The sequence below is a fragment of the Lactuca serriola genome, chromosome 4 (assembly GCF_051521515.1).
Source record: "Lactuca serriola cultivar US96UC23 chromosome 4, Lser_US96UC23_V15, whole genome shotgun sequence".
Lineage (NCBI taxonomy): Eukaryota > Viridiplantae > Streptophyta > Magnoliopsida > Asterales > Asteraceae > Lactuca > Lactuca serriola.
Window position 1 is genome coordinate 214,546,674 of NC_136411.1, and position 12,356 is coordinate 214,559,029.

Consider the following 12,356-nt stretch of genomic DNA (forward strand, 5'->3'; position numbering starts at 1 on the left):
CAGAACATCGAAAATACTGTAATGTACGTTTCTGAGTGTATCCAAATATTCAAAAATACAACTAAGTATAGTAGATAATCGACATTCGAATATAGGGTAACTAAGATATCAGAGTACCTAACTAATACTATAAGTATGGTAGATACTAGCACCACGAAATCCGAACTAAAATCTAACCGTAACATTAGGAAAATATGGGATTTTCCTGGAATAACATAACATCTCATAAACAAATGGTGTAACGAATGGAAAACTAAACTAATAGGAAAATATAGGATTTTCCTGGGATAACATAACTACTCATAATCGAATCGGGTAACGAATGATAACTAAACTGTTTTTATAAGAAAATATGGGATTTTCTTGGACAACAACTTTTCAGAAAACCAAAAAGGGAACTCAAATTTTCAAAACTAAACCGCTTATGAACTCACCAGCTTTATGATGATTTTCAAATTGCTTGTATTCTCAGGTTAGCATTAGACAGGTTCACCGCCATCCTTTGGAGAAGACGAAGTGTTTGGAAGACTCATCTTTGCTTTTGTTCATATGATATATATGTATGACACTTGTAACATTTTGATTTCAAACAAATATAATAACTCTATGTAATGTATTGTTTTGTGTTTACTATGCTTACTATGTACATTGATTGCGATATTCATGATATCCTCCGCCCGGAACGTTTCCGCCTTAGGTTTCGGGGTGTGACAACCTTGGTCTAGATTTGGGAGTAGTTCATTTTTTGGACGTAGACCCTAAGTATGAAAATGGGAACGATATAATACCGGTATTAGCCCTTAATGATAAAAGAAAATGAAATATGGAAATATGGATTTTGAAATGAAATGAAAGGAAATGAAATGAGAAGATATGAAATGATATTTATGATATGTATGAAATCAGTTTTCCTTGAAAATGGTTGAAAAAGTTTTATGGTCTAAAATTATGTTTTGCAAAGATGAAACGTTTTTGACGAAAAAGTGATAAATGTTTTGGATCTCAAATCCACATATCTCACGAGACATTATTGTCTTACATATCTATTTTTAATGCCTTGTACCTCAGCTTACACTTAAGGAGAGAGAATGATAGACGGAAGTTAGAAGTCAAGTGAAAGAGAATGGAGTGGAACTTCTTAAGTTCCTTATTAATTGTATTGATGTAATTCTAATTTGCTTGCAATGGTTATATTGATGCTTAATGGTAACACTCACTGTTTTAAATTTATAAATGCTTTTTTGGGACCAGTTTCTGTTAAATGTGGGTTAACACCCGAATGTTTTTATTAAAACCATAGCATATTAAAGTTTGAAAAAAATTAGGGTGTTACAATTTCGTATCAGAGGCATAGTTTAAGCGAATTAGGATTAGATCATTCCACTCGTAGGTTTAGACTTTGGTTATGGAAAGTGTGAATGAGTATATGATTGCTATGTCATAGATATAATCTCTTTCAACATATGTTAAAAAGGAAATAGCATGCTAGATGTTTATAAAACTCTAGATAAGTTGGATGTACTTGTAGAAGGCTACATTGTGTTCTTCTAGAGTGAGTAATGGAAAGTCTAAACCAATAGATCAAAATCTACTAAGTGGTGAAGTCAAAGTTGGTTATGTATGATGTGGTTATAATAGTATACGGCTCGTACTATTATAAACACATGATACATACATGAACTTGGTGGAACCATGGAAGGGTTTTGTGAAATGTGGTAAGCATTCAGGTCATTTAGCGTCTTAATGAACACGTCCCTTGTATTAAATAAGAGTCATGCACAAATATAATTCATGTTAATCGGCAATGTAAAATTTTGACAACTTTGACTTTTCTGTCAAAGTCAGACAACTAGTATGATAATGAGAAACTACTTAGGATACAATTGTCATATGGTTGAAATTGAGTTTAGACCCTTTTAGTATCATTGGTATTGAGTTAGAAACACAAAGGAATGAATTGGATTGATCTATTAAATTGTTAACAAACAATTAGCTAAAAGTGGCCATAGTTGACATTTGGTAAAAGAAAAAATGGGACAAGAATGTGAAATCCCAAATTTATGATTAGGAAAATAATTGAAGTTAATTATTTGAGACAAGCCAATGTTACTACCCATGGAAGATAACTTCAAACTACATGCAAGTTGATTGAGAAGAGAATGGAACGGAATCATGAATTCCATATTTTGATGAAAGTAAATACGAGTATATGATTGACGACACGAGAAGGTGGTCCAATGACCTAATTGACGAAATGGTGATATTATGATAAAATAAAGATAGTACTAGAAAGCGAGAACATGACAACTTGGAAAGGAGTACAATATGGTTGAATCAATGAGATATATTGGAATCCTACGAGTTGACAACCATATAATAACAATATCGAGTGTCGAATGTAATGGTAAATGTGAAAGGAACGTGTCCTTTTGAAACCAGTATACAAGTAAAAGGCGAGAAATGGTGCATTAACCTAATATACTAAACTAGTGAGTGAAGTCATTATGAGAAAAGAAGTATAGTGTGAAATACCTTAATGTATTTATTGAGCTTGAAAGAAGACAGATAGTATGAAGACCACCTTGAATGGTAAAAATAATGGAAACTAAAAGTGATGATGATAAGTCCATGAGAGTACCTCACCTTAGGGTGCTAGACTATTATGAATGAAAGTTTAACATGAGAAACTTTCTAAGGCCTACTTATTATGCGAGGTGTGAGAAAATGTTAGGATTACACAGAGAACATGATAAGGGTGAAAAAAGAAACAAGACTCCAAAGTGAGATAGTTTGATCATGAAAGAGAAGTATCTAGAAGGTGTTCCATGATCGATAAAGTAGGAAGACATTTCCACATGACGGAATATCAAAGGATGTAAATTTAACATCAAAAGAATGTATAGTACTGATGAGGTATGGACAAGAATGAATAACTGATGTTCATATAAAAGGACTGTCAAGAAGACGATGATGAGTTAGGAAATTTTGAAATTCCCATGGACATGTTAGAGAAATGAATAACTTCAGTGTAAGTATAAAAGAGTGACTTGGACCATAAAATAAATGCCCTCATTTCTTTTAAGGGGTAGATGGTAAGAAGGATACGAAAGTGTGATGATGTGATGTTACAATATCTCACAGTACTCTAGGGGTTGAGTAAGAACAACACGCGACACTTGAAATTTTAAGTGACAAACAAACCAAGTTATGCAGCCTAATGATGTTGACCAAGCACACACAAGTACAATTTAATACTATGTTTGAGTATTGCCGCTAATTGGAATCGACGACTAGGCAAAGAGTGGATAGATTTATGATAATGGCAGCTTTTATTATGAGTAAATATAGAATACATGACTTTACCTTAGAGCATTATACAATATTTAGAGATACCAAGTTATGCAACCTAATGATGTTGACCAAGCACACACAAGTACAATTTAATACTAAGTTTGAGTATTGCTGCAAATTGGAATCGACGACTAGGCAAAGAGCGGATAGATTTATGATAATAGGAGCTTTTATTGTGAGTAAATATTGAAGACATGACTTTGCCTTAGAGCATTATGGGGAACTCGACTGTGACCAAAGGACTCAAAAATCAATTGATATAAAAGTTGGTAGTGTATTCATAAAAAGGGACAAGGAATAGAAACAGTGAAGCATGATGATACTTTAGGAGTATCCTGATAAAGTACATAATGGAAGAGTTGAGTGCTCGAGCAACAATGTTGAAGGACACTTGAATGATGAAGATGTGATGAAAGCTATGCACAATCAATGGGAAATACATAAGTGTAATCTGAGATCCGTAAGGAGTATATGTGAGGCATCGAGTTTCCATTAAGAAATAAGAGAAATATCTTGCTACACGGTGAGCATCATCTTGTGTTTTCACCTTAAAATAAATGCCCTCATTTCTTTTAAGGGGTAGATAGCTGGGAAGAACCAAGTTACAAGTAACGAGATCATTCATATCCAAAAATATTTTAAAATTTAAGTTGAAATCGTTCAATATGATTTGGATCTTCTCTTCATAGTATGTTTAGGCTTGCAACATAATAAATGTGCTAACTTATGAAATGAGACTTTGTGTTTGACATGATAGTTAAAGTGAATGAAAGAGTATACGGACAACGCGGGAATAGACATGAACTTGGATAGTTTGGTACATGTTGGTACAAAGGTATAAGGTTCATAGTTATATACATGATTGAGTTATTTTGTAGATAACATTGAAGGAAAGAATTGTTAGTATAAAATCCATCAAGTGGTTAACTGCGATTACATAATTTGAAATGAAACATTATATGAACTGTAGTGTGTTTTGGCATGTATTTGATAGGATATGTTAGTCTGTAGACCATGAAAATCTTATTTTCGCAAGCGTTCAGTCCAAGTTGAAGTCACTCGGTTAAGTTTAAGACTTTGATAATAGAGAAAGTCAAAAAGGGCAAGTTGAAAAGATATTTAGGGAGCTAAGTTTGAGAAATGACTTACTAATGGAATTAGTAAAGATGGGAATATTGGTGACATGCTTGAGCATGAAGGGAGATACTTAGGAAAATTGGGACCTAAGTAAAGAAATAGACAAATGTTGACTTAAGGTTGGATAACCTTTTTGCATGATGTGTTAAAAGTTCAAAAAGGGACAAAATGGTAAAAGTGTCCCAGAGGGTTTATAAACCTTAATGATGTCTTATTAATTATTAAAATGGATTGAAATTGTGATCAAATGACAAAAGGATACGGTCATCAAAGAAATTGAAAAGTCATGGAATGAAGTTCCAGTGAGATGGTTCATGATGAGATTCCAGGGACATAATACTTTAAGGGGTAGATAATAGTAACATCCTAAAATTTAAGATCGATTTCATAAATTAATAATGATTTATATAGTTAAATCATCAAGGTATAATCATACTGTTAGTTGTTATGAAGTTTGGAAGTTTAGAAGGGAAAATAATAACATTTTAGAAGTTAAAAGGGCAAAAGTGTCAAATTAGTAAAGTGAGTTGACCAAAAGGGTTAACTTAGTTATTGGAAAGGACTACAAAGTTATATAATGGATGGGGAAGTGCTTAGTATGCCAAAACTTAAGTTAAAATCATAAATAATGAAGTTTGGTGGGTTTTGGCCAAAACAAGTAAACTTGAGGGGACAAATGTGAACAAGTAGGATATAAGATGAACACTCCCTTCTTTCTCTTCCAGTTAAGTATTGAGCATGCTAAAGAGCTTCAAATGGAGATTTCCTTCTCCTTTCCATCTAGGGTTCAATCCAAGTGAAGAATGAAACAATCAAACAAAGGAGAGAAGGAATCAAGGTTTGAAAGGTAAAAATCATCTTATCCTTTAACTTAGAATTTGAATTTGTGAAGTGGATATAACCACCAATGTAACATCCCAAAATTCAAGGCCAAAATTTTCATTTTTAAATAAGTTATTACATAAAACCATCAGTATAAAAACATTCATAATAAAATCTCGTGTCAAACCAAAGTGTCAGTAATCAAAACATATTATCATAAAACCATATCAGAGTGTAATCCCCAACGATCTCATGTGCGGAAAACATAGTGTGATGCGCTGCGATCAAGTTGACTCCTTTCCTTTGAAACAAAGTGCCTGAAAACAAAACTTTAAACCATAAGCATGAAGCTTAGTGAGTTCCCCTATCAGACCACATACCACATAACACCATCGGTATCTTTCAACCGGTAACCATCATCGGTATCTTTCAACCGGTAACCGGGGACTATTTCACCCCTACCACTATCACATAATAATACGTCATAAACATACTAATCACATACTAACATATCATAAACATGCTGATCACATACTAACATATCATAAACATACTGGTCACATACTAACATATCATAAACATACTGATCACATACTAACATATCATAAATATACTGATCACATACTAACATATCATAAACATACAGATAAGCATTGCATGGGTTCTATATACCCCTTCGGTATCTTTCAACCAGTAACTGCCATCGGTATCTTTCAACCGGAATCCGCCATCGGTGTCTTTCAACCGGTATCCTTTCAACCAGTATCCGGGGACTATTTCACCCCTACCACTATCATATAATATCATGATATAATCATACAGTTAGGCATTTCTGGGGTAATGACCTACCCTTCGATCCTAACGACCGAGTCAGGGAAAAACTATTCCCCGCTACTAGCACTAACACACATAGCATATCACATAAGCATATCACATAAGCACATCACATAAGCATATCTCATGAGCATATCATATAAACATACCAAGATAATTATCACAAAGACAATTATCTACCAACTACCCCTGTTGGTGGGCCGACATTGTGGCCTTAGACCCACCCATACTGGAAGGTAACTCACCTCACACTGCTGAAGTCCCGTAGACACAATCCCACACTTGCTGAAGTCCCGCAGACTCAACCCCAGCTGTTGGATGACAAATTCTCGAATTGCCAACACCAAAACAACACCCAATTAATAATTGGGTCCCAACACATAACCATAATACATACTTGGATAATTACTACATTACCCCAGGGTCGGCTTATTTAAGCCCAACAAGGCCCAATCCATTAGCCCAAAGCCAACTAGGAATCAAAGCCCATCATATGGCCTAATTTTCCAAATTGGGCCCAAACCCATACAAGGTCTTACCATAAGGCCCAACCATTTAGTCCAGTCCAACATTCAACATTCTAATGGTCCAATATCACATAATCATAAAGGTCCAAACTATGGTCCATCTATGGCCTAATTTTCCAAATTGGGCCTAACTACTCATATGGGCCTTGCCTTAAAGCCCATTAATTATTCTAGTCCATTCGCATGATCTTGGATGCCCATTGATAATCATCAAGGCCCAATGGGAAGGCCCAGCAATAAACCTAAGTGAAATTAGGGTTACACATAAAATGGTGATTAGGGATAAGTTTCCTACTTAACCCATTAACGACTTAATCATCTGAGGACTTAATCCATTAAGTCCAATATCGCTTAGATTAATCTTTACCAATGATTATTGTTTAATATATCAAGTTATTAAACAATTCTCGTGTGTGTGACCAGATTAATTCTTAAAGTTAGGGTTTCATTGGCATTAGGGTTTTCCAATCCAAATATTAGCCCATTTATCAATGTGTTGGGATTTTAGGTCAATTAGGGCTTTATTGGGCCTATTAAGCCCACTAGAATATCATTAAGCCCATTAGGGTTTTATTTGGGTTAATTAGAGTCCATTAAGCTTCATTGGGCCCATTAGGGCTTACAAGGCCCACTAGGGTTTCAAGCACCCCAAACGAATTGATCAATACGAGGCAAAACACACCGCCACCCGACACGGCGGCCGGTGGCGGTAAGAGGCGTCAACCACCACACTAAAGTGGTGGTTTTCAATTTCTTTTCATTATTTTTCTTTCCAGTTACATTTTACAATGCTAAAACCCCAAATAATCACACACACACACACACACTCTAATACAACACATGTACCCAACAACCTAATAGTGGTTGGCGGCGACGAACGGCGGCAGCCACCATGGCCGGCGGTCATGGTGGATTGTCTTCAGGTCCTCCTGTCCATCAAACGTTCAAATCGAGATTAGCAACCCAAAAGCACCCCCATGCTGGCGACACACGACTGAAACTCACACACACCCACCCTTACACTGGCGGTGAGCGGCGGTAGTTGCGGAAACAACATAATGGCGGCGATAGCAGCGATCTAGGGCAAAAAAAACAACCACTGTCTCGGTTTTTCACTCTTCTGATTCACCCAGTCGATAGTTCACCATGGCGTCACAGAGGCGTTGGCTAGAGGCAAAATGAGAATGGACGGCGGCGGCTAGTGTTGGCGTCGGAACTGCAGCAACAGCTTCGTGAAGGTGGCTTCGGTGGTCACCGGTCCCAACCGTGGTGGTGAGATGCCGAAAGTGAAGAAGGAGGTGGCAGTTAGCAATGACAACGGGCTCAGCAGCACAGCGACGACTTGGTGGTCGGAGGAACAAGGGTGGCCGATAGGGGCATAAGGGATGACGGCTGGAAGGGGTTTGGCTAGAGTTAGGGTTTGTTTCATTATATATGGAGGTTGCATGAGGCGTACCCGAGTTCCTTCAAACTTATGCCCATTTTAACACTATCGACCCCTCTTTTCATAATTATTTTCAAAATAGGTCCCATATTAACCCTTTAAACCCTGTCCCTTGAATTTCTTTGCAAACTAAGTCCGAATTTTACTAAACAACCACCATCTTTTAAAATCATTACAAGACTCATCCACAATTTACCTTTTTAAACCCCTAACTCTCAAATATGAAATATTCAGTTTTTCCTTCTCTTTCTCTTCCAAATTAAGTTCCAATAATTACCATGGATTTCCCGCCATCATAAATATTACAAAATAAGTCTCGAGTTTATACTCTAACCCACGAATAATCCCAATAATAACTTTTGGCTCCTAAAACCAACACCTGGCTAAATAATTATTGAATTTAGGGCTACGATTCATTCGTTAATTTATTTATTTATCAAATAAATAAACGGGGTGTTACAACTCTCCCCCACTTAAATTAGATTTCATCCTCGAAATCGCTCCTTACCATTCCTTACACGCCCAATCACTCTAGTAACATGGTCACCTTCCAGAGCACACCCTAGGCTTCCCAGGGTAGCCGTGACCAATCTTCATAAAGCCCTAAGATCCGCAGATGAACGAATTCATTGCAACGATTCACATCTACTCCGTCTGAAATTTGCTGTCTTGAGATGGTCTGATTCCCTGACAGACCAATCATACTGAATCATTACCGATGGAACCAGCCCGCTTATCCCTCAACTGACTACTCCACTTCTGATACCTCGAGGTTCCCACTATAAAACAGGGTCACAGACCCAATTATCCTTGCAGACCACTAATACTTGGCCAAGGCTAAGATACTCCCGCTGTGAGTGACTTGTCACTCCCCAAATCATCTAACTATTCCGTCCACACTCGCAACCTGCACACAAATGCTATCACTGCCCAAACGCTGAAACTGTTGGAACACTGATCTGCCTGCAGCAGTATGCTGCCACATGGCTACTTCCCACAAGCTACCGAGACCTCCTGGGTCTCAATTCGCTCGCCAATCATCTGAAATATCGGGTTCTGGCCCGGCTGCGGAGCCAAAGGACTCCCACTTAGTCGCCTCACACGACTTCTGAACGAAATCTTCCTCTGGAACTAGTTGTGAGTAGTTATCATGCCACTGTGACTCTAACAACTTTCTGATCTAACCAATCAGATCCATACATCGAATCCTGTCATCATCAAAGCCAAGGATGGAATTGGTTGCTACCTGATCAATGGTAGCCTTATCTCACAGACAATCTTATACAGTCCATTGCTTTCCTGATCCCATAACTTTAGTGGCGCTCCTACAGTCTTATCACTGTCTCAACCAGATCTAATCCATCTGGGTAGTTCCGAAATCCAATCTATGGATTTCCTTATCCTTACTGCTACGCCCGAACTGGTGGGTACTATTGTTCCTTTTGCGTCCTAACAACGTACTCACACTATCTACTAACCTAGTGAAGGTTGTGGCTACACCCGCAGTCTCACAACAATCTATCACTTTCTGACCGCTAGTGAATGCTACAGCTACACCCGCAGTCTTACAAAACTTCCCATGATAACTGGCCACTAGTGAATGCTACGGCTACCCCCGTAGTCTTACAACACTTTCCATACTATATGACTGTTAGTGAATGCTACGACTACCCCCGTAGTCTTACAACACTTTCCATACTATTTGATCGCTAGTAAATGCTACGGCTACCCCCGTAGTCTTACAACACTTTCCATACTATCTGACTACTAGTGAATGCCACGGCTACCCCCGTAGTCTTACAACACTTTCCATACTAACTGACTGCTAGTGAATGCTACGGATACCCCTGTAGTCTCACAACACTTTCCAAACTGGGTCGAACACGCACTCGACCTAACACACCACTGAACTTGAGTCCTAACTAGAACTCTAACCTGTTTCCCAAAACCTGCTATCACGTGACCCTATTGTATCAGTACCACACCCATGCCCGTGATCATAATGTCACAGTAAACCACGAAATGATCTACACCCTCTGGCAGGGTGAGAATCGGTGCCTCGCACAACCGCTGTCTAGGAGTCTCGAAGGTTGCCTGCTGCTCAAAGCCCCAGCAAAAGGCCACCGATTTCTTGGTCAGTCGGGTTAAAAGGAACCTCAATCTCAGAGAATCCTGCATAAATCTCCAGTAATAACCTGTTAGACCCAGGAAACTCTGAATCTCAGATGGAGACCTTGGAATCTCCCACTGCATCACTGTCGTTATCTTGGCCGGATAGACTAGTATACCCTTCTGGTTGACAGGGTGCCCAAGAGATTGCACCCCGCGCAACCAGAACTCACATTTGGAGAACTTTATAAAAAGTATCTCCCCCACTTAGATTCAACTAAGTCTTCACGACACGCAAGAATTGAAGGATTCCCAATCCTTCTCGCTTTCTAGTATCCTACTGATGACAATGTGTACTAACCAATGCTAGCGATTAATCACCGGTTAAACCTTAAGATCGCCCATACTCGGAAACCTTGATGAGTACCCTTGAAATATGGTCAATATGACACCTCAATCCACCTCCTGTGCTGACACTAGAGGCCTTAATCTTCACCCTGGCTGACGAGTCCTCATTCCCACTTCAAATCTTACAGTACCACTGAACACTAACTCCACTGGAGAACTATCGCTCTAACCCTGACCGGGGATCTTCCAAACAATACTCCTGCACAGATCTCGACAAGTATCTGGAATGATAACGGTACACATGGAACCCACTCCGCAAGGTACGTCCCTCTGTGGGTTCATCAAGGACCTTTCGACATGCTGGATGGCATATATGATCCTTGATAACCCAAACACTAGCAAAAAACCGACCCGAGATCTGACTTACGCAAACTCGCTCACAATCCCAAAGCGATACGTATTACCATCATCCATTTGTTAGCAGTAGAAAATGACATACCCACAACATCTGGAGGAATACCGATCACCTCCAGCTGACATGATCAACTCTGCCACACCTGTAGCGGCCTAAACCCCTGGAGTGACAAACTCCCTTGTGTACTTTCTCGTACGTGTTGCATTGACTCCGACCCTGCTAGCCTTTCACCCGATGATCGGAGGTCGTGGATCTCTCCCCGGGACCTTCTACCATACACACCTGGCACGAACCTTTCTTCTCAAAGTGCTCCAAATCGATCTCACATCTGCACCCTCTTGGAAATCATATCCTTCAGGGTCTGACACCCTGTCACGCTCACTAGCTCGCTTTCCAATGGCTAAGTTGTAACAACTGGAACATCCTCTATCCCCAAACCGGGTCACAAACTTCTCCCCGAAGCTTCTCAAATTCTCCAAGACTCTCGCCAATTCGAGTATGGATCCTGTGCTTTTAGTAGTACGGGCCCAATACTACCTTCCACACCTATGCATACTTTCCTCAGCAATCTTCCCAAATCCTCTAAGTCACTTCTTCAAACTGATACAACCAAGTCTTACTGAACCTCACAATCAACCCACTAAAACATCTCCTTGGCTGTCCTAGGTTCCTAAACTCAACCGGTCCTCAGCTGCTGAAAGATTCCTAGTAATGTCAACTAGCTATTTCATGAATATAGCTAGCTCACATTACTAAGAGTCCCACAAAGCACAGAGCAAGCAGCATTCAGACAATGGAAAATCTAACCATCATATTCCAATCAAACCATTCTATCCTCTACTCAAGAATCTATACATGCAATTCAAAGGTTCATTCAATCAGGCCTAACCTAAACATGTTATCCTATCACTAACTGCTCAGCACTAGCATGCAAGTCTACAAGCACATACAATAGGCATATAAGGCATCCTCCTAGATCCTCAGCCCTAATCTAGCATGCAGCTCTCATAATCATATCATAACATAACATGTATGGGTATCTTAGGAAAACTTACTTGAGCTCAGCTGATTGCACGCATCACACACCTTGTTCTTTTTCAAAGTTCTCTTCCCTTTTCAAACTTCTTTTTATAAAATGATTTTTACTTTTGAAAATTTTCATACCAAGTCCTTAGTTTGAGTTCAAACACACCCGGGAGTGTGCCCGAATCCCTCAAACCAAGGCTCTGATACCAACTTGTAACATCCCAAAATTCAAGGCCAAAAATTCCATTTTTAAATAAGTTATTACATAAAACCATCAGTATAAAAACATTCATAATAAAATCTCGTGTCAAACCAAAGTGTCAGTAATCAAAACATATTATCA